The sequence below is a fragment of the Myotis yumanensis genome, unplaced genomic scaffold (assembly GCF_028538775.1).
Source record: "Myotis yumanensis isolate MYYU_CA2020_CCGP unplaced genomic scaffold, mMyoYum1.0.hap1 SCAF_3, whole genome shotgun sequence".
In the NCBI taxonomy this organism is placed as follows: domain Eukaryota; kingdom Metazoa; phylum Chordata; class Mammalia; order Chiroptera; family Vespertilionidae; genus Myotis; species Myotis yumanensis.
This window is the reverse complement of record NW_027223754.1, coordinates 111,369,357-111,391,262: the sequence shown is the minus strand read 5'-3', so window position 1 is coordinate 111,391,262 and position 21,906 is coordinate 111,369,357.

The following is a 21,906-nucleotide window of genomic DNA, read 5'->3' as shown; positions in this document are numbered from 1 at the left end:
GTGTGCACCCCCCAGGAGGACCTGGTCCAGCACTCTGGCCACCAAACTCCCTGTGGCCCTGAAACACGACCTTTATGCATTAGCACATGCTGTGTCTTCAACTTAAACATGGTCTCTATCTTGAGTTCTATTTGTGGAGATGGGAATATTCAGGAGAATAGGGAGCTCTATAAGGGCAGAGGGATTTCAGAGAAGAAGTGTACTAATATTAAAAGGTATAGCTGGGGAGGAGTGGAATTGGAACTGGGCTTAGGAGACGTGGCTTTGGATAGAAGGGAGCGTGAAGGGAGTACCTTTTAAGGACAGAGCGAGGTTCCTGTGTGGTGGGAATTCGTGTGATCACGTGACTGACACAGGGCGTTGGATTAGAAAGCAGTGAATTTAATGGCTGCTTGTGCACATGGAGCTAGGCTGGGGCCATGTTTGCACACAGTAGGCATTCAGTAAGCACTGGTGGTGCACATGAACCGAAGGACTAGAGAGCCATTAACCCACTTAGAGAGGGGAGAGAGATGCTGACGTGTTGTTCAAGAAAGAAGGTGCCATCTACAGCCCGCTGGGACTCAGGAAGGGTGTGGTGACCTTGGAGTGAGCGTTGAAGGCCAGGCTGGATGACAGGAGGGGTGAATGGAAAAGAGGAAGGACAGAGAAGAGATACTTTCTGAAGAAAAAAAGAAAGCAGCGTGTAGTTTCTGAGCAGAGCCAGAGATGAGAGAGGTATGAGTGAAAGACAAGTCTTACATACCTGAGCCTGGTGAGCGGGAAAGTTATGGGGGGATTCAAAGAGAAGGACATGGGGGAGGAGTGCTAACTGAGATTGGAAGGGGAGATGAGAACTTTGGTTTGGTGACTGTGTGGATTCAAAGCAGTGGTGGGAGATTTGAGTGAAAGTGTCCAGCAGGAAGCTGGAGACCTGGGGTTAGAAGCAGCTGGGAAGAGGGTCTACAGGGTAGCACCTCCTCTTCTGGGTGAGGGCCACAGTGCTAAGAACAGAGTTTAGAGACAGATGTCATGGACAATGCAGCACAAGAGATGAAGAGGATACAGAACCGACTCATTGCCCTTGGTGCGTGTAAAGGTGGCCAGTGTGTGGTGGGTGCTTCATGAAGGGCACGCGATCTGACAAGGTGGGTGAGGACCTAAGACAGAGAAGAGCTGGAGACCAGAGACCCTCCCTGGAGAGGGTGGCAGGAAGCGACCACCCTCAGTGTTGTCTGATGGGTTCTGCCGGAGAGTCCATAGTCGTTAAGTTTTATTAGGTTCTTGGACTTTGTGCCCTGAAAATTTGTTTTATCCTTTTATATTTTATTTTCATTATTGTTTCTCCTAGTCATCTGGCAACGTTCTTTTAGAAAAGTCTAACCGTGGGAGGAAAATGGTCAGGTAGATCCTGCATATTTGTAAAGATCAGACACCACAGAGCCAGCAGATGCAAGGAAACCAGGAAGGGCTGGGAGGAAGGCCACCCAGGACCAGGAGAATCTGACTCCCCTGCTGATGCCTTTTAGGTCTCAGAAGGCTTATTCCCCTGAGAGCAGTCATCAAGAATGAGAACTGGGATGGCCCAGAATTGAGGAGACAGATGGAGGACTTTGCAGAAGGTGACTAACAATGTCAATGTTTTCAGAGCCTTCCAGAAGAAGGGGCCCTGTGATCTCACAATAAGGAGGCCAAGGGTGGACCTCAAGTGACCACTTAGTGGAAGATAGGGACAAAACCAAAGTCCGGGCAAGGGATGAAAGAGGCAAATTCAATTTCCTATTACTTTATTTTGGAGTCTTTATTCATACCTAAGATTGGTCTTAACTTTTTTTGTACTATTACTGGATTTTTATAGAAGTTAGAATCTCTAGAATGATTTAATACATTTAGTACATTATACACACTAGGTGTTACTAATGTATTAACGTGCAATACTGAATAAAATCCTCAAAATATGTGTGTGCTATTTATTATCTGCTAGCTGCATATTCAAGTAATGGTAACATAAAAAGACCTAATTTTTGTTTCAATTCCTTGTATGTATGAGGCTTTGTAAAATGGCTATGATAAATAGAGAATTAATTTTAACTTTCCAATGTACAGTGTAAAAGTTATTTTAGTTAAGATAATGAATATCACTTAAACTGTAAGTAACATTCAAGGAATTCACATTCTCATCGGCAAACCATGAACTTTTGTTAAATGCCCTATTCAAGACAGCTTTGAGCCGATTAAACTCTGCTCTGTCTAGTAGTTACGGTAGTGAAGCTTCTGAGAATTACTTCACAGGAATATCTGCATTCCCCTTATTAAATGTTCATTTCAACATGAACTAAACAATTGCACCCGTGAAATATGAGCCAAATTAGCTGGTGTTTACTTTGAACACACTGACCTTTGGGAAATGAATTCCCTTTTCCTCTCTAAACTTTTACTGTCTGTCTTGCAATATTTCCCATAGCCACGATGGACTGCCAGTGAAGTGACACACATATCATAAGTCACCATCATTTTGATTTTTTGGGTCTGGGAGACCTATGCCTAATTCATGTCTCAGCTGTTTGTATATAACTGTTTTTATTTTTTTATTTTTATTGAATTTATTGGGGTGACACTGGATAACAAAATTATACAGCTTTCAGGTGCACGATTCCACAACACATCATCTGTACACTGTATTGTGTGTTCACCACCCCAAGTCAAATTTCCATCCCGCCTAGACCCTCCTCCACCTCCTTCACTCCCTCCCTCCCCCACAATCACCACACTGTTGTTGGTGTGTCCAAGAGTTTTTTTCTCTTTTTCTTTCTTTTTTGCTCAATGCTTCCACACCCCCACCCAGCCGCCCACACCCACAGCTGTCAGCCTACTTCTATCTATGAGTCTGTCTCTATTTTGCTTGTTAGTTCATTACATTCCATATTTGAGTAAAATATATATGGCATATTTGGGTGATATCATGATAAAATAAAAACTGCGAACTCCACATGTCTCTAAAGCCCAGATGACAAATATTCATGACTAGGAGCTCTGCATCCGAGGTAGACTTCTGTCCACTAGAGTGCAGACAGCAGAGCAAGTGCATGCGTGTCCCCGCCACTTGCTGGCAGGACAGCCCCTAAAAGAAAGGATCACTGTGATCAGATAAGGCTTTCCCACTCTTCTACTTGAACGCACAGTAACCAGCATTTAGGTCGAGAATCAGGTCCTGGCACTTACTGCTAAAGGGTTACTTTTTTTTTTTTTTAATCAATGTAAAAAAAGATTATTAATGAGATGTTTTACATTCTTTTTTTCACACCAAGTCTTTAAAAGCCAGGGTAGCCGAAACCGGTTTGGCTCAGTGGATAGAGCGTCGGTCTGTGGACTGAAGGGTCCCAGGTTCGATTCCGGTCAAGGGCATGTACGTGGGTTGCGGGCACATCCCCAGTGGGAGATGTGCAGGAGGCGGCTGATCGATGTTTCTCTCTCATCGATGTTTCTGGCTCTCTATCTCTCTCCCTTCCTCTCTGTAAAAAATCAATAAAATATATTTAAAAAATAAATAAATAAAAAATAAAAAAAAATAAAAGCCAGGGTATATTTGACATTTCTAGCTCTTTGCCATTCGAATGTTTTATTTTCTTTTTCTTTTTTTTTTTAATCTTTATTGTTCAGATTACATTTGTTCCTTTTTAAACGTTCCTTAAAGGGGCTTAAGAGGCAACATCGTTCCTAACAAAGAAGCTGTGCAGAGAGCCGGGAGCTGCCAGACCAGCCGGGGGAGCCCTCCCCGTGGCCCTGTGTTCCCTAAGCCTCCAGGGTTTAAATAGTCACTGGAGCCCTCAGACCTGAAGTTCTAGAGCAAGTCCTGCTCCCCCCACAGGGAGACACCCCATGAGATCATCCTCCACCAGCCTCCTGCCAACCCCCAGGAAATCTTTAGTCAGCTGACAGCTCGTCTCTGCAGGGACCTCCAGCAGCACAGTAACCTCAATTAGCCCAAAGGACCTCAGAAAGTCCTGAACCCCGCTCACCAGCCCTGCTACTGCTACAACTTCCCAAACTCCCAGCAGAATTCCCTGAGGCCGGTTTCCATTCAACTGTCCCCCGCCCGCCCCGTTCTGGGTTCTGCCCGCACCCTGCGCTTACCCGCTACGCTGGCCCTCGGTCCTAGAACAGCGCTCCTGCCGCTCCAGAAGGAAACTTTCTCTACCTCTGCTGGAGCCTGGAGTGGCCAAGAAGGGCCAGGTAATACCAGGCCCACCACCGGCCACACCCCGAGCCCACCCAGCCCCGCCTTGCAGATCCTCACTCCCTCCTCCTCCTGCAACTGCACCGCATCCCCACCCCCACCAGTACCCGCATCCCTACCCCACCTACACCTGCATTACTCCACCCTGTTCTTGAGATCAGCCCCAGACCTCTCAGGCACGAGGGCGGGTCAAGGTGCCTTGGTGGCTGCTGTGCCCCGACAGCGGAGGGGAGGCCTGAGGGCATGAACCAGCGCGCGCACCCGGAGTGGTCTGGCCGCGGGCGGAGGAGCGCTGGCGACACAGTCCAGAGACTTTAAATAGCGCAGCCAGCCTGGCTCCCCTCAAGCACACTCACTGGGACCACAGTCAGAGAGGCCCTCGAGCGTTTAAGAACCTGTTCCGATGCGCTTGAGACCTGGCCCCGCTGAGGGACAGGCAGGTCCTCGCGGTCACTCATTCCACTGGTCCTGGTGACCTGCAGGAGCACAGGCTACGCTGCTGGCCTCAGGGTAGAGGTTTAACGTCTATCTTCTGTCCTGCTCAGAGATGACATCCCGCACTTAGCTGGGCACCTGCGACACAGGCCAAGATCCAGGAAGGACCTGCTGTGACTCTGCCAGCTCGACTGGCTCAGCTAAGGCCCCTCTGCATTGCTTCGCTCCCCAGGGTCCAGCACAGGCCTGGCCCGCAGGGGTCTTTCATAGGTATTAGGGGGCTGAACTTTGTTGGCCATTCTAAAAGCTGAAAATGAGCTCAGAGCTCCCTTTATGAGTGGTGATTTATTGCAGGAATGGGGCAAAACTGGAGTGCCTGGTTGCTTTAAAATCCCCATGGAGCCGTTTCCACGGGCTGCTTTCATCAGGGCTGAGATCTGTTCAGATTAGCAGTCTGCCTGCCCTGGAGAGTTTACCTGTCCAGCTGTTCCCAGGAGAAAGAAAACCAAGCGTCCACAGGCACATCTGGAATCTCTTCCCCTTGTGGAACTGCGTGGTGTGTGTGTGTGTGTGTTGGTACTTTTGTAGACTCCGTGTTTGTTTGTTTTTAAATTGAGAAATATCACTGGAGATCTTCAAATATTTTTTATTCCCTCTGAGAAGCATGAGTAGTTTCTATTTATTTTTTGATCACAAGAGAACAAAGGTTCATAATACTTGTAGTCTCCTTACAACTATTATTGTTATTCCTGGGGTAATAAATGGAAATAGAATATTGCCATTATTTTAAACTTTTCATTAAATTGATTTGCATTAAAAAGCAAATACAGAAGCATATAAAGTCAAAAGTGGTAGTCCCATTTCTCACCCCCGCTCAGAAATATCAGCATGAAACCCCAGTGTATTTCCTTCCAGTCTTTTCTATGCCATTGATATAGTTTCTACTGGGGGTCTTCAGGAACACAAAGCTAAATCATGAAAGATGGCAGGTTTTTGCTAGGAAAAGACCGGAAACTAGTGGTTAGTTTGGCCTCTTCCGTTTCTTTGAGAAGCTGGGTAACCCATCCAGGGCTATCTGCCACTTGGTCATGTGACTGGGAAACCAATTTCTCAGATTTAAGGGCCAGAGTAGAACCCAGAATGAGGGGGAGCTGCTCACTGCTGCCACCTGCTGTCAGCAACGGTCACTGCAGGTGCTGCCTGCTCCCAGGTCCCTGGGCTCCCTCAGGATGGCAGCGCCCAGCCAGCACCAGCCTCCTAGGGCCCTCCTGCGCCTGCACTGGCACACCCTCCCTCCACAAAACCTCACCACTCCATTGCTCTGGAGTTTGTGTTTCCAAATGTAGCTATCTAGCCATTGTTGTTCTGTTAGGGTAACCATGAAAATGGAAAATAAAAACACATAAACAAACACCTTCCTCTCATCTACACTAATAAAAGAGAAACATGGTAATTGGCATACGACCGCTACCCTTCCCATTGGCTAATCAGCGTATCCTTATGCAAATTAACTGTCAGCCAAGATGGCGGCCGGCAGCCATGCACTGAAGCGAGCAGGGAGGCTTGCTTCCTCCAGGAACTGCAGACTCCAACGTTCCCCGCCTCACTTGCTGGACTCTCAACTGCAACTCTAAGCAACTATTACTATGTTGCAAATAAGAAGCTAAACAAAACCAGCTGTCAGTCAGCCCCGGACCGCAACATTGTATCCATGTTTTCAGCAGCGAGGCCTCAGAGCTAAAGCTGGCCCAGAATATAAAAAAAAAAAAAAAGAAAAAAGAAAACAAGGAGCGGTTGGGAGCTTTTAGTCAACTGCCAGCGGGAAAACAGCCCTCAGCCCCTCAGCCAGCCTGGCCAGGCACCCCAGTGGGGACCCCCACCCTGATCCAGGACACCCTTCAGGGCAAACCAGCCGGCCCCCACCCGTGCACCAGGCCTCTATCCTATATAGTAAAAGGGTAATATGCCTCCCGGCACCGGGATCAGCGGAGCAGCGAGGCCTCCCGGCACCAGGATCAGCGTGACAGGGGGCAGCGCCCAAACCCCCTGATCAGCCCTGCTCTGTGCCTGATGGGGGGGAGCACCCCAATCCCCCGATTGCCCTGCGGCTCTGTGTGTGACAGGGTGCAGCACACCAACCCCCTGATCGGCCCTGCTCTGTGTGTGACAGGAGGCGGTGCCCCAGCTCCCCTATCGGCCCTACTCTGTGAGTGACAGGGGGGAGCTCCTCAACCCCCTGATGGGCCCTGCTCTGTGAGTGACAGGGGGCAGCGCCCCAACCCCCTGATCGGCCCTGCTCTGTGAGTGACAGGGAGCAGCGCCCCAACCCCCTGATCGGCCCTGCTCTGTGCGTGACAGGGGGTGGCGCCACAACCTCCCCATCGACCCTGCCTTGAGTGTAACAGGGGGCGGTGCCCCAACCCCCCAATCAGTCTACCCTGAAAGTGACTGAGGGTGGCATTGCAACCTCCCGATCCGCCCTGCTCTGTGCATGACGGGGTGGCACCCCAACTCCCCAATCGGCCCTGCTCTGAGCCTGACCAGGGGCTGCACCTAGGGATTGGGCCTGCCCTCTGCCACCCTGGAGCAGGCCTAAGCCAGCAGGTCGTTATCTCCCGAGGGGTCCCAGACTGTGAGAGGGTACAGGCCGGGCTAGGGGACCCCCCCCCCCCCCCAGTGCACAAATTTTTGTGCACCGGGCCTCTAGTAAGTGGTATAATGAGCAATATTAGCAAACTGCTATAATCTCCTGGTTACAGTGAGTGGCTTGTCATCAGATTCTTAGGTAGGTTTTTCCTCCGGTTTCTGTCATCTGGATTTTGGAATCTCACCATCTAGGCCTGAAAACGCCACCATCCGATGATTTCTTGGTCATCACTCGTGTGTGTGTGTGTGTGTGTGTGTGTGTGTGTGTGTGTGAAGGGAGATGACTTATTTTAAAAAGCATTTTAAATCATCATCTCATATTAACACAACAACTCTTTAAAGATTCAGTGTTATTTGACTTTACTTCTCTTATTTGTTAGAGGGGGAAATCACCTAATATAGTCCATTCAGATTTTTCAGTGTCCTTATTAATTATGATATCTATTTTTCCAAAGAAAAAAATATAAGTTTAGGTCAATTTTGAATCACAATATCTCCAGAAAGCATGAACTTTCCCATTTGCCTTGCTTTTTCCAAAAGAGAGAGATCTCAATTTGAACAAATATTTGCAAACCCATGTTCACAGCATTATTAGTCACAATGGCTAAAGATGGAAACAACATAAATACCCATTGATCTATATGGTGGCCTATACATACAATGGAATACTGTCAGCCTTATAAAGTTAGGAAATCATGTCACGGGCTACAACATAGATGAGGACATTATACTCAGTGAAATAAGCCAGTCACAAAAGGACCGATACTATATGCTTCCACATATATGAGGCACCCAGAGCAGTCAGATTTATAGGGATACAAAGTACATGGTGGTTGCCAGGGGCTGGGGGAGTGGGAATAGAAAGTCAGTGTTTCCGTTTGCAAGATGAAAAGAGTTCTGGAAATGGATAGAGGTGATTGGTAGCACAACATGAATGTACATGATACCTCTGAACCATGCACTTAAAAATGGTAAATTTTATGTTATGTGTATTTTACCACAAGTTTTAAAAAGATAATGGGACATGTGCTTGGGTCCAGGAAGAGACCATTTGGCCTGTGTGAAGGACTTCACTAGGGAAGCAATAAAAGGCGAGTTTGGCATTGTGGACTGGGCCCAGATGTCCAAGGCCTTGGATGACAGAACAGACTGTCAGTCCCAGGTTGGACTGTAGGTGACAAGCACAGTTAGGCGCTTTTCCCTGGCAGGACCAGGTGAGGAGAGTTAACCAGCACCAGGATTGCATGTGAGGTCTGCCCGAAGGCCAGTGAGGCCAGGGGTTCAGGTGTGGCCGTGAGGTCTGGATGGGAAGGGGTGAAGCTGGGAGGAGTGCGGGCAGGGAGGCTGGGAGGCGCCGAGGGGGTGAGGAGATCTAAGTGAGTGGCAACAGTGAAGTCGAGTGGACAGAGAGCTCTTGGCCTTTTGGGGACATTGGCATCTGAGGATGGTGCCCATGGTGCAGTGCTGTTGGGAGAGGCTGACATGGCCAGAGTAGGCCCTTGCCTTCCCACGGGGCCTTGTGTCCATAATCACAAGGGATGGAGCAGGTCTCAGGCTTTTTCTCAGATGCTGACAAGAGCCACAAACCTCACAGGTGGAATGTCTCCATCAGAGAGATGCAGATGGTGACAGTGTCAGCCTGTCAGGGTGACCCAGAGAAGGGGACACACCACTGACCGGACAGTGTCCCCAGCACTTGGCCGGGACTGGTCCTTACCGTCCAGCCTCCAGAGTGGGTTGTGGAGGTGGCTCTGGGGCCCTCGGAGATGATGGCCGCTAAAGGGCTGAGAAACCAGGAGGGTCACCTCCCGACTCCCGTGCCCCCAGTCTCTGGCAGCCACCCTGACACCTTCTGTCTCTGTGAACTTGACTCTTCCGGGTGCTGCATATCTGAGTTAGGGAATAACAGGAGTTTCCTGAAACTCTCTGGGCTTGATTCTGTCTCTTAGAAGCTCAGCTTCTCTCGATGACTCAGAAAATGGACCTATTTGTTGCTGTGAGGGTTGAAAGAAAGCAGCCTGTGTCTCCAAGTCTCTCTGGTCAGGAACTCCCTGAACAGGGCAGGTTCTGAGCAGAGAGGAGCCTCTGGGTGGGCTGCATCGGAGGGAGCGAGCAGTGCTGTGACGTTCGCTGTGTGATCATGACCCATGAGGGCAGGCAGAGGTCATACTCTCTGTGACGACGGGGAGAGCATCCAACCCATCGGATGGACAGGAAGCATCAGAGTCTTCCAGAAATGATGGGACATGAGGTGGGTGAGGAAACGAGGAAAACCAAGAGCGTCCTTCATGGCCATAGTGGGTGACAGAAGAGGGTGGCTGTAGACTTCAGCTAGAGAGCACGGTTCTGGGCAAGGGTGTGGGAAGTAAGAGGGTCTTTGAGGGAGACTTGGGGGTCTGGTCCCATGAAGGGAGGAACCATGAGGAGGCCTGGCTGGCACCGAGTTCCAGGAGGTCCTCACACGGCACCCAGGGAGGGCCACTCTCAGCTTAGGCTGTCAACCTGCCCAGCACGCCTCACTGCTCCTCCTCTGCCTGGTGAGGGCCTATTCTTCCTGCCAGCCGCTCCAGGCTTCGGTGGAATGTCTTCACCCCAGCCACCCGAGGCAGAGTGCACCGCTCCTTCCTTTGTTCTGTGGATATAGACCCTACAGACACTCAGCGCTGAGTGGAAGGGAGGCCAGGCTCTGGGCTTTCACAAACTGCCACTTAGCCACAGGTCTCTGGTAGGGCTCCGTGGGGCACCCCCTGAGCTCCCTCCCAAGTTCAGAACAAAATGAGAAATAAGACACAGGACAGACAGATGGGAATGAAATGTCAGCTTTATAGAGGCAGGATAAATTGGCTTTTGATACCTCTTTCCAAAATTGATGGATTAGCTGGCTACTCATTAACTGCTGGCCTCTTCTGCGGGGGCACAGCCTGCCCAGCCAGCAGACCCCACAGCCCAGAACAGGCCAGAACCACATGGGAGGGACCAGAGGGCGCTGAGCCTCATGGGCCAACTCCATCTCCCAAACTCGTGGATGAGTGACTTGACCAGACTTGAACATGACTCTTTCTCACGGGGCAGGGAAAGACAGCTGTGTGCTCAGACTTGCCTGATTAGTTTAATGTTTATGGTCAATATGTATAAGCTTAGGGATTTATTTTGGTGCATTATAGCTCTAATAAAATAGGATAGGGACATCAACAGTGTTTGATGTGTGCTTGAGTCCAGAATACTTTTTAACACATTTGTGGTCAGTGTCTTTCAATGTTGAGAAAAGAGATCTCTTTCTTATTTCATTTTAAAATATTGTGGTAAAATAAACATAGCATAAAATATATCACATTACCTAATTTCAAGTGTACATTCTCAAGTACATTCACATTAACAATATAAGAGAAGTAAAGTCAAATAACACTGAATCTTTAAAGAGTTGTTGTGTTAATATGAGATGATGATTTAAAATGCTTTTTAAAATAAGTCATCTCCCTTCACACACACACACACACACACACACACACACACACACACGAGTGATGACCAAGAAATCATCGGATGGTGGCGTTTTCAGGCCTAGATGGTGAGATTCCAAAATCCAGATGACAGAAACCGGAGGAAAAACCTACCTAAGAATCTGATGACAAGCCACTCACTGTAACCAGGAGATTATAGCAGTTTGCTAATATTGCTCATTATACCACTTACTAGAGGCCCGGTGCACAAAAATTTGTGCACTGGGGCGGGGGGTCCCCTAGCCCGGCCTGTGCCCTCTCACAGTCTGGGACCCCTCGGGAGGTAACAACCTGCTGGCTTAGGCCTGCTCCAGGGTGGCAGAGGGCAGGCCCAATCCCTAAGTGCAGCCCCTGGTCAGGCTCAGAGCAGGGCCGATTGGGGAGTTGGGGTGCCACCCCGTCATGCACAGAGCAGGGCGGATCGGGAGGTTGCAATGCCACCCTCAGTCACTTTCAGGGTAGACTGATTGGGGGGTTGGGGCACCGCCCCCTGTTACACTCAAGGCAGGGTCGATGGGGAGGTTGTGGCGCCACCCCCTGTCACGCACAGAGCAGGGCCGATCAGGGGGTTGGGGCGCTGCTCCCTGTCACTCACAGAGCAGGGCCGATCAGGGGGTTGGGGCGCTGCCCCCTGTCACTCACAGAGCAGGGCCCATCAGGGGGTTGAGGAGCTCCCCCCTGTCACTCACAGAGTAGGGCCGATAGGGGAGCTGGGGCACCGCCTCCTGTCACACACAGAGCAGGGCCGATCAGGGGGTTGGTGTGCTGCACCCTGTCACACACAGAGCCGCAGGGCAATCGGGGGATTGGGGTGCTCCCCCCCATCAGGCACAGAGCAGGGCTGATCAGGGGGTTTGGGCGCTGCCCCCTGTCACGCTGATCCTGGTGCCGGGAGGCCTCGCTGCTCCGCTGATCCCGGTGCCGGGAGGCATATTACCCTTTTACTATATAGGATAGAGGCCTGGTGCACGGGTGGGGGCCGGCTGGTTTGCCCTGAAGGGTGTCCTGGATCAGGGTGGGGGTCCCCACTGGGGTGCCTGGCCAGGCTGGCTGAGGGGCTGAGGGCTGTTTTCCCGCTGGCAGTTGACTAAAAGCTCCCAACCGCTCCTTGTTTTCTTTTTTCTTTTTTTTTTTTTTTATATTCTGGGCCAGCTTTAGCTCTGAGGCCTCGCTGCTGAAAACATGGATACAATGTTGCGGTCCGGGGCTGACTGACAGCTGGTTTTGTTTAGCTTCTTATTTGCAACATAGTAATAGTTGCTTAGAGTTGCAGTTGAGAGTCCAGCAAGTGAGGCGGGGAACGTTGGAGTCTGCAGTTCCTGGAGGAAGCAAGCCTCCCTGCTCGCTTCAGTGCATGGCTGCCGGCCGCCATCTTGGCTGACAGTTAATTTGCATAAGGATACGCTGATTAGCCAATGGGAAGGGTAGCGGTCGTATGCCAATTACCATGTTTCTCTTTTATTAGTGTAGATGAGAGGAAGGTGTTTGTTTATGTGTTTTTATTTTCCATTTTCATGGTTACCCTAACAGAACAACAATGGCTAGATAGCTACATTTGGAAACACAAACTCCAGAGCAATGGAGTGGTGAGGTTTTGTGGAGGGAGGGTGTGCCAGTGCAGGCGCAGGAGGGCCCTAGGAGGCTGGTGCTGGCTGGGCGCTGCCATCCTGAGGGAGCCCAGGGACCTGGGAGCAGGCAGCACCTGCAGTGACCGTTGCTGACAGCAGGTGGCAGCAGTGAGCAGCTCCCCCTCATTCTGGGTTCTACTCTGGCCCTTAAATCTGAGAAATTGGTTTCCCAGTCACATGACCAAGTGGCAGATAGCCCTGGATGGGTTACCCAGCTTCTCAAAGAAACGGAAGAGGCCAAACTAACCACTAGTTTCCGGTCTTTTCCTAGCAAAAACCTGCCATCTTTCATGATTTAGCTTTGTGTTCCTGAAGACCCCCAGTAGAAACTATATCAATGGCATAGAAAAGACTGGAAGGAAATACACTGGGGTTTCATGCTGATATTTCTGAGCGGGGGTGAGAAATGGGACTACCACTTTTGACTTTATATGCTTCTGTATTTGCTTTTTAATGCAAATCAATTTAATGAAAAGTTTAAAATAATGGCAATATTCTATTTCCATTTATTACCCCAGGAATAACAATAATAGTTGTAAGGAGACTACAAGTATTATGAACCTTTGTTCTCTTGTGATCAAAAAATAAATAGAAACTACTCATGCTTCTCAGAGGGAATAAAAAATATTTGAAGATCTCCAGTGATATTTCTCAATTTAAAAACAAACAAACACGGAGTCTACAAAAGTACCAACACACACACACACACACCACGCAGTTCCACAAGGGGAAGAGATTCCAGATGTGCCTGTGGACGCTTGGTTTTCTTTCTCCTGGGAACAGCTGGACAGGTAAACTCTCCAGGGCAGGCAGACTGCTAATCTGAACAGATCTCAGCCCTGATGAAAGCAGCCCGTGGAAACGGCTCCATGGGGATTTTAAAGCAACCAGGCACTCCAGTTTTGCCCCATTCCTGCAATAAATCACCACTCATAAAGGGAGCTCTGAGCTCATTTTCAGCTTTTAGAATGGCCAACAAAGTTCAGCCCCCTAATACCTATGAAAGACCCCTGCGGGCCAGGCCTGTGCTGGACCCTGGGGAGCGAAGCAATGCAGAGGGGCCTTAGCTGAGCCAGTCGAGCTGGCAGAGTCACAGCAGGTCCTTCCTGGATCTTGGCCTGTGTCGCAGGTGCCCAGCTAAGTGCGGGATGTCATCTCTGAGCAGGACAGAAGATAGACGTTAAACCTCTACCCTGAGGCCAGCAGCGTAGCCTGTGCTCCTGCAGGTCACCAGGACCAGTGGAATGAGTGACCGCGAGGACCTGCCTGTCCCTCAGCGGGGCCAGGTCTCAAGCGCATCGAAACAGGTTCTTAAACGCTCAAGGGCCTCTCTGACTGTGGTCCCAGTGAGTGTGCTTAAGGGGATCCAGGCTGGCTGCGCTACTTAAAGTCTTCTGACTGTGTCGCCAGCGCTCCTCCGCCAGCGGCCAGACCACTCCGGGTGCGCGCGCTGGTTCATGCCCTCAGGCCTCCCCTCCGCTGTCCCGGAACAGTAGTCACCAGGTTCTGGGGTCCTCACGCGGACAGCAGCCACCAAGGCACCCTGCCTCGCCCCGTGAGAGTGTAGGGGAGGGAGGAGACTAGGGCTGGTCCCGAACCGGTGATGGGGGATGATGCAGGGAGAGGGGGAGGCAGGCGCTGGTAGGGACGCTGGTGGGTGATGGCGTGGGAGTGGGTTGGATGGGAGGATGTGGAATTCAGGGCGTGGGGTTTGTAAAAGAGGAGCAGGAGGCAGGGAGCGGTGGGCACAGGGTGTAGCCCGCATTGGGGCCCTTGGTTCTCTGGCGCCGCTGGGCGTGAACTGGGGTGGACGCTTGTGGACTTGGGGCGGGGCGGGGCCCGGGGCAGCTGCTGCGGTGGCCCTGGGAGCGGAGCTTGGGGGCCGTGGGGATGGCCGCTGGGGCGGCGAGGCCGGGCCCTGGTGCGGGGCGCACGCGTGCAGCCACAGTGAGCAGGTAGAGAACGTTCTGACGTTCTGGTCCAGGAAATCAGGAACGCTGTTGCGAGAGGCACCGGCCAGCGCAGCGGGTAAGTGTGCGGAGCACGGGCGGGATTCGGGATCCGGGACCCCTGATAGCTCGCTGGAAACCGGCCTCTGGGAATATTGCTAGGAATCTTTGGGAAGTTGTGGGAGCAGCCGAGCTGTAGAGGGAGGTTCGGGACTCTCTGAGGTCCCTTTGGGGCAACTGAGGTTGGAGGTTCCTGCAGAGCCCAGTTCTCAGCTGAGTAAAGATTTCCTAGGGGCTGGCCGGTGGCTGCGCAGGGTGGTGGGGATGCTTTCCTATGGATGTCTCCCTCGGAGGTGGGTGAGCAGGACTTGCTAGAACTTCAGGCCTGAGATCTCCAAGGACTATTTAAACCTTGGAGGCTTAGGGGACACAGGGCCTCCGAGAAGGAGGGAGGGAAAATCCAGGCTGGTCCAGCAGGAACAGGCTCTCTGCACAGCCTCTTGGTTTTATTAGGCAACTGTGTTGCCTCCTACATCCCTTTAAGGAAGGTGTGTGTGTGTGTGTGTGTGTGTGTGTGTTTAAAGAACCCTTTAGCGATAAGTGCCAGGACCTGATTCTTGACCTATATGCTGGTTACTGTGCGTTCAAGTACAAGAGGGGGAGAGGCTTAGGGGCTGTCCTGCCAACAAGTGGCAGGGACACGCATGCACTTGCTTTGCTGTCTGCGCTCTGGTGGACATAAGTGGATGCAGAGCTCCTAGTCATGTTTGTCATCTGGGCTTTAGAGACAAGTTAAGTTCCTCAGTTTTTATTTTATCAAGATATCACCAAAATATGCCATTTAAAAATGGTTATATACAAACAGCTGAGACATGAATTAGGCATAGGTCTCCCAGACCCAAAAGATCAAAATGATGGTGACTTATGATATGTGTGTCACTTCACTGGCAGTCCATCGTGGCTATGGGAAATATTGCAAGACAGACAGTAAAAGTTTAGAGAGGAAAAGGGAATTCATTTCCCAAAGGTCAGTGTGTTCAAAGTAAACACCAGCTAATTTGGCCCATATTTCATGGGTGTAGCTGTTTAGTTCACGTTGAGATGAACATCTAATAAAAGGGACACAGGTATTCCTGTAAAGTAATTCATAGAAGTTTCACTACTATAACTACTAGACAGTGCTGCATAGGGTAACCAGCAAAGTTTAATCAGCTCAAAGCTGTCTTGAATAAGAGCATTTAACAAAAGTTCATGGTTTGCCAGTAAGAGAGAATTTTGACAATTTCCTTGAATGGTACTTACCTTTTAAGTGGTGTTCATTTTCTTTTTAATATTTTTAAAATTTTTCAATTATAGTTGTACAATATTACATTAGTTTCAGGTGTACACACCAGTGATTAGACATTTACATAACTTATGAAATCTCCTGCCTGTCCCTCAGTGAGTTATCCATCTCACACCATACATAGTTGGTATTCATTTTCTTAACTTGTACACTATACATTTGAAACTTAAAGTTAATTCTCTGTATTTATCACAGCCATTTTATTTACTTTTTCTACATTTTTTAAAATTTTTATTGTTGAGAGTATTACAAATGTTCTTTTCCCCCCATTGCCCTGCTTCACCCAGTTCCCGCCTAGTCCCACGCCTTCATCACCCTATTAGACACCCTGTGTCCTTAGGAAATGCACATATGCATATAAGATCTTTGTTTAATCTCTTCCTGCCCCCCCCCAGCCCCCTTCCTTCTGAGAATCATCAGTCTATTCCATTTCCATTCCTCTGATTCTATTTTATTCACTAGTTTATTCTGTTCATTAGATTTCTTATTCGTTTATTTTGATTTTTAGATTCAATTGTTGATAGATATGTATTTAAACCATTTTGTTGTTCATGGTTTTTATCTTTTTCTTCTTCCTCCTCTTCTTAAAGAATACCCTTCAACATTTCATGTAATACTGTTTCAGTGATGATGAACTCCTTTAGCTTTTTCTTGTCTGTGAAGCTCTTTATCTGACCTTCAAGTCTAAATGATAGCTTTGCTGGGTAGGGTAATCTTGGTTGTAGGTCCTTGCTTTTCATCACTATGAATATTTCTTGCCCCTCCCTTCTGACCTGCATAGTTTCTGTTGAGAAATCAGCTTACAGTCATATGGGTACTCCCTTGTAGGAACTACTTTTCTCTTGCTGCTTTTAAGATTCTCTCTTTGTTTTTTGCCCTTGGCATTTTAATTATGATGTGTCTTAGTGTGGTACTCTTTGGGTTCCTCTTGTTTGGGACTCTCTGTGCTTCCTGGACTGGTAAGTCTATTTCTTTCACCAGGTAGATGAAGTTTTCTGTCATTATTTCTTCTAATAGGTTTTCAATATCTTGCTCTCTCTCTTCTTCTGGCACCCCTGTAATGAGAACATTGGTACACTTGAAGTTGTCCCAAAGGCTCCTTACATTATCTTTATATTTTTGGATTCTTTTTTCTTTTTGTTCTTCTGATTGGGTATTTTTTGCTTCTTCAAAGTTCAAATCATTGATTTGATTCTTGGAATCCTCTACTCTACTGTTCAATCCCTGTATATTATCCTTTATTTCAGTCAGCATATGCTTAATTTCTGACTGGTCATTTTCCATGTGTTTGGTATTCTTACTAAGATCCTTGAAAGTCTCACTAAGTTCCTTCTTGGTCTCATGAAGATTCTTGAGTAGTCTTATAACCATGGTTTTGAATTCTGAACCCAGTAGTTTCTTCCGTTTCTTTCATTTGTGACATGTTTCTTTGTCTCTGCATTTCAGCTGCTTCCCTGTGTTTGTTTCTTTATATTGGTTAGAGCTGCTATATCTCCTGGAATTGGTAGAGTGGCCTTGTGTAGCAGATGTCCTATAGGGTCCAGTGGCTTAGCCTCCCCAGTCACATGAGCTGGTCACTCTAGGTGCGCCCCTGTGCAAGATGTGAGCACAGTCTTGATGTAGTTGAGACTTGGTTGCTGTTGGCATCACTGGGAAGAATTGACCTCCAGGCCAATTGGTTATGAGGACCAGCTGCATTTACAATGGCAGAGCTGCTGTGTAAGAGACACCCCTATGGAGCAGGACTTGCTTCAGTGGGGCTTTGGTACTCACTGAGTCTGCCCCTTAGGTGTGTTGCTTATGGATGTGTAGAGTTGTAATCTGGTATAGTCCAACACTGTCCACTGGGTGTACTGCCTTTTGGGTCTCCAAGGAGGTGGAACCTGAGCCATAGCCTGGGGCTACCTGGCAGGAGATAAAGAGAGATCTGCAGCTTCCTCCTATTTGTATTGGGTTTGGAAATGCCCAGGCGAGGCCCAGCTGTGATGCAATGCAGGCTGGTGCTAGTGCTGAGTCTTGGGCCTTTTACTGATAGATTTGGAGCACCCTGACCCAGATGCTGCCTGTTTGAGAGATTTTAGCAAAGTCTGAAACCTGAGCAAGGACAGGCCATTCATGTGGAAAAGCTGCTGCACACAGGTTGGGTGGGGCTGCAAATTGGATGAGGCGGGGTCTCGGGGAATCACCAGGGCAGAGTGGAAAGTGTGAGCCAGGCTGATGGAGACTCATATATGGCTGCCAGTCAGCCCTGTGACCTGGATGTCCCAGCAAAGGAGCAGTGACCCCTGAGAGAACCTCCATCTGGTAGAAAGCCGTCCCTGAATTCCTGCCCCTGATGCCAGACAATCCAGTTCTCCTCAAATGTGTTTCACCCTGGCACTGTAGCTCAGAGGAAGCAGGACCATGTAAGTTCATGCACTGGCACTTTAAAAGGAACTCCTTAGTCTCCAGCAGCCTCCATGTCACTCATTCACAATCCTTGCTAGTTTTTACAGCCCATAGTTATGGGGACTTCTCTTCCCAGCTCTGGGAGCCTGGACTGGGGGTTTGGTGTGGGGCTGGGACCCCTTGCTCCTCACGGGCCACCTCTGCAGAGACCATCTCCCTCCTGAGTAAAAAAAAAGACACACATGGGTGTCAGACTAATCTGTTCTGTGCCTCTGCCCTTCCTACCAGTCTCAGTGTACTTTCTTCTTTACTTCTCTAGTTGTAGGGCTTCCATTCAGCCAGCGTTCAGGCAGTTCTGAATGATGATTGTTCTCTATTTTAGTTGTTATTTTGATGTGGTTGTGAGAGGTGGCAAGTACCCATCTTGGTTCTCTCTCTCATCACAGCTATTTTATAAAATCTCATGCATGTAGAGAATTTAACCAATAATTGATCTTTAGATGTTACTATTACTTGAAATGCACCTAACAGAAATTTAAAAGGATATACTGATTTTTAGTATTTTACTTCATTATTGTATATAAATACATTAGTAAATACAGATCTTGTGTAATGCACTAAAATATTAACAAAATATTCTAAACAGTGGAAAGGCCTTTGAGAAGCACTTGACCCTGTACCCTAGGTTCATCTTAATTATTGTCCAGTCTCCTCCTCCCACCCCCTCCACTGGGTCATGGCTATTACCAACACTATGTAGCACTTGTCATATTATATTTTGATTGTTTTTTTTTTTTTTTTACAAATTTGCTTATTCCATAGATTGTGAATGAACATCCTGAGGGTAGGGACCATACCCTAATTATTTTTGTGTCTTCAGTGCCACAGATATATATAAGTGTTTGATTAATGTTTCCTTAATTGAAGAGGGGGAAATATCCAATACATGTGACCATACACAGCATACATAGGTCTCTAAAAAACAGTATGTTTTTGCAATTTGGATAAAATTTAATCTTAATTTTTTATTCTTACAGTGATGGAAAATTTTTCATCATGATTTCTAGTTAGTACTCACTGCTTGCTTTTTAAAATCTCTGTATCTTCAAAGGTATGACTTAGTGATGGTAGGTGTCAACAATTTCTTCACTTTTACATTTTCTTTCATTTGAAGAATTAGTGGTTTGCTTTAAATTTGATGTTAACAAACTAATGATACTTAATGTAAAAAATCATTAAATGTTTTTCATTCATTATCTTAATGAATTATTGCTAATTTATTCATGAGACTCCATTTCCCAGTAGCTTTAAAAATGAATCTTTTATTCTAGAACATAGAAAAGATTTCTGGCCCAGCTGGAATGGCTCAGTGGTTGAGTATCGACCTATGAACCAGGAGGTCATGGTTTGGTTCCCAGTCAGGGCACATATCCGGGTTGCAGGCTCCGTCCTCAGTAAGGGGGAGGGGGTAGGTGTGCAGGAGGCCAGCCAATCAATGATTCTCATAATTGATGTTTCTATCTCTCTCTCCCTCTCCCTTCCTCCCTGAAATAAATAAAAACATTTAAAAAAAGAGATTTCTGGTTAAATACTAATAGAAATAGAGTTGAATAAGAAAAGTAAAATTATATGTATGCTATAGAAATTTTTATTGCTGAAAACAGAAAACATTTTGATAGATGTGATTTGTGTCAGTAATATAAGCAGAGTAAGAAAATACCATAATTATAAGGCTATGGGGTTTTGTTCACTAAGCAAGAGTAAAAATATCTTAATTTGCTTTTAATTAGCAATTCCAATTTATACAGTTATAAGTAACTGTGCTATTATTAAGGTATCACTATTATTTAACAATTTTAAACACTCTGGACTGGAAGAAAAGTAACTACCCTTAAATTGAAAATGAATCTACCAGTACATCACTTTCTGAAGAGTGGCTTGGAGCAACAGTAATTACAATAAAGAAAATTATAGATTTATTTTGTAGATTTATTTATACACTATAAATGTAACATATATTACAAGACAGTTTAAAATAACAAAATAAACTCTAATTCTTTTTTAAGCTTATCAAAGTTGGTTCTATAGTAAAAGATACACTTCTAAAAAGACTAATATTTTAGAAACTTAGAATAAATAGTATCTGGAACCAAACAAAGGAACTTAACTAAAATTACTATACAGTTTCAATCATAATAAAATACTATGAATAAACTTACAACAGCAAAATTTGAAACTTAAATAGAAATTTTTCTTAAAGTTTGACTTAAGAAATAATGAACTAAATTTGGCTAAATTGACTTAAGAAATAAAAAACATTTACATATCAGTAGAAGTTAATGAAATTGAATTTGTAATCCAGTATTCTTCCAAAAACACTCAAAAAATATTAGTCCCCAATCTCCTTTATAGGAGATTCTTATAAAAGCTTATTTAGAGAATTTATAATTTTTCAGGCTAACATAACTTTCACAGTAAAATTCAATAATAGTACCAAAAAATTGGTCCACATTGCATTAGACGTCCTGGCCAAAATAAGAAGACAAGAAAAAGAAATGACAGGACTTCCGATCAAGATGGCAGCATTGGTAAACTTGTATCTTCCCACAACCACATCAAAATTACAACTAAAATACAGAAAAGCCATCATTCAGAACCACCTGAAAGCTGACTGAACAGAGATTCTACAACTAGAAAAGTAAAGAAGAAGCCACACATGGAACAGGCTGGTTCGACACCCATGTGTGGTGTTTTTCTAATTGGAAGAGATATCTTGGCTGAGGAGGCCTTCCATGAGGAGCAAGAGACCCCAGTCCCACACCAGACCCTTGGCCCAGGGTTCCAGTGCCAGGAAGAGAAATCCCGATAACTTTGGGCTATAAAAATCAGCAGGAATAGTGTCTGAATGACACAGAGGCTGCTGGAGACCCAGGTGTTTCTCTTAAAGGGCCAGCACACAGCCTTACATGGACTTACTCTCTCTGAGCTCCAGCACAGAAACAGCAGTTTGAAAGGATCTCCACCACCACCACAGAGCCAACTGGCAGGTGCCATATCTGAGTTTCCATCAATCTGCCTCACATTTTTCATCTGCCCCTGGTAATTCCCTGAGACCCCACCCTCACTCAATTGGCAGCCCCACCCAAGCTGTTTGCAATGATCTTTTCATGGCTCAGGCTTCAGACTTTTCTAAAATCTCTCAAACAAGCAGCAGTTGACCTCAATGTGCCCCATACATTTAAGAGGCCCCAGGCGCAGCACTAGCAGCAGCCTGCTTTGGTTCACAGCTTGACCTCTCCTGGGCACCTCCAAGCCCAAAACAAGCAGCAGCCATCTGCAGATCACTCTGTAGTTCATGCAGGGTGGCTCCAGGAAGGTCACAAGCAGTAGCTGACTTTGTACCTCCCTGGAGGCCCTAGAGCCAGTGCACCCAGTGGTCAGCTTCAAAATACACCAGATTATAACTCTACCACACACACGAGCAACACACTCAAGGGGCAGACTTGGAGAGCACCAAAGCCCCATTGAAGAAAGCCCTGCTCCATAAGGGCATCTCCTGCACAGCAGCTCTTCCACTATAGTTGTAGCTAGTCTACACAGCCAATTGGCCAGGGGTAAATCCCTCCCAGTGATGCCAACCACGAGCAAGGCTCAGCTACATCAGGACAGTACACACAGCCCACACAGGAGTGCACCTAGAGTGCCCAGCTCAGGTGACTGGGCCCTACAGGACACCTACTATACAAGGCCACTATACCAATTCCAGGAGACATTGCAGCTCTACCTAATACATTGAAAC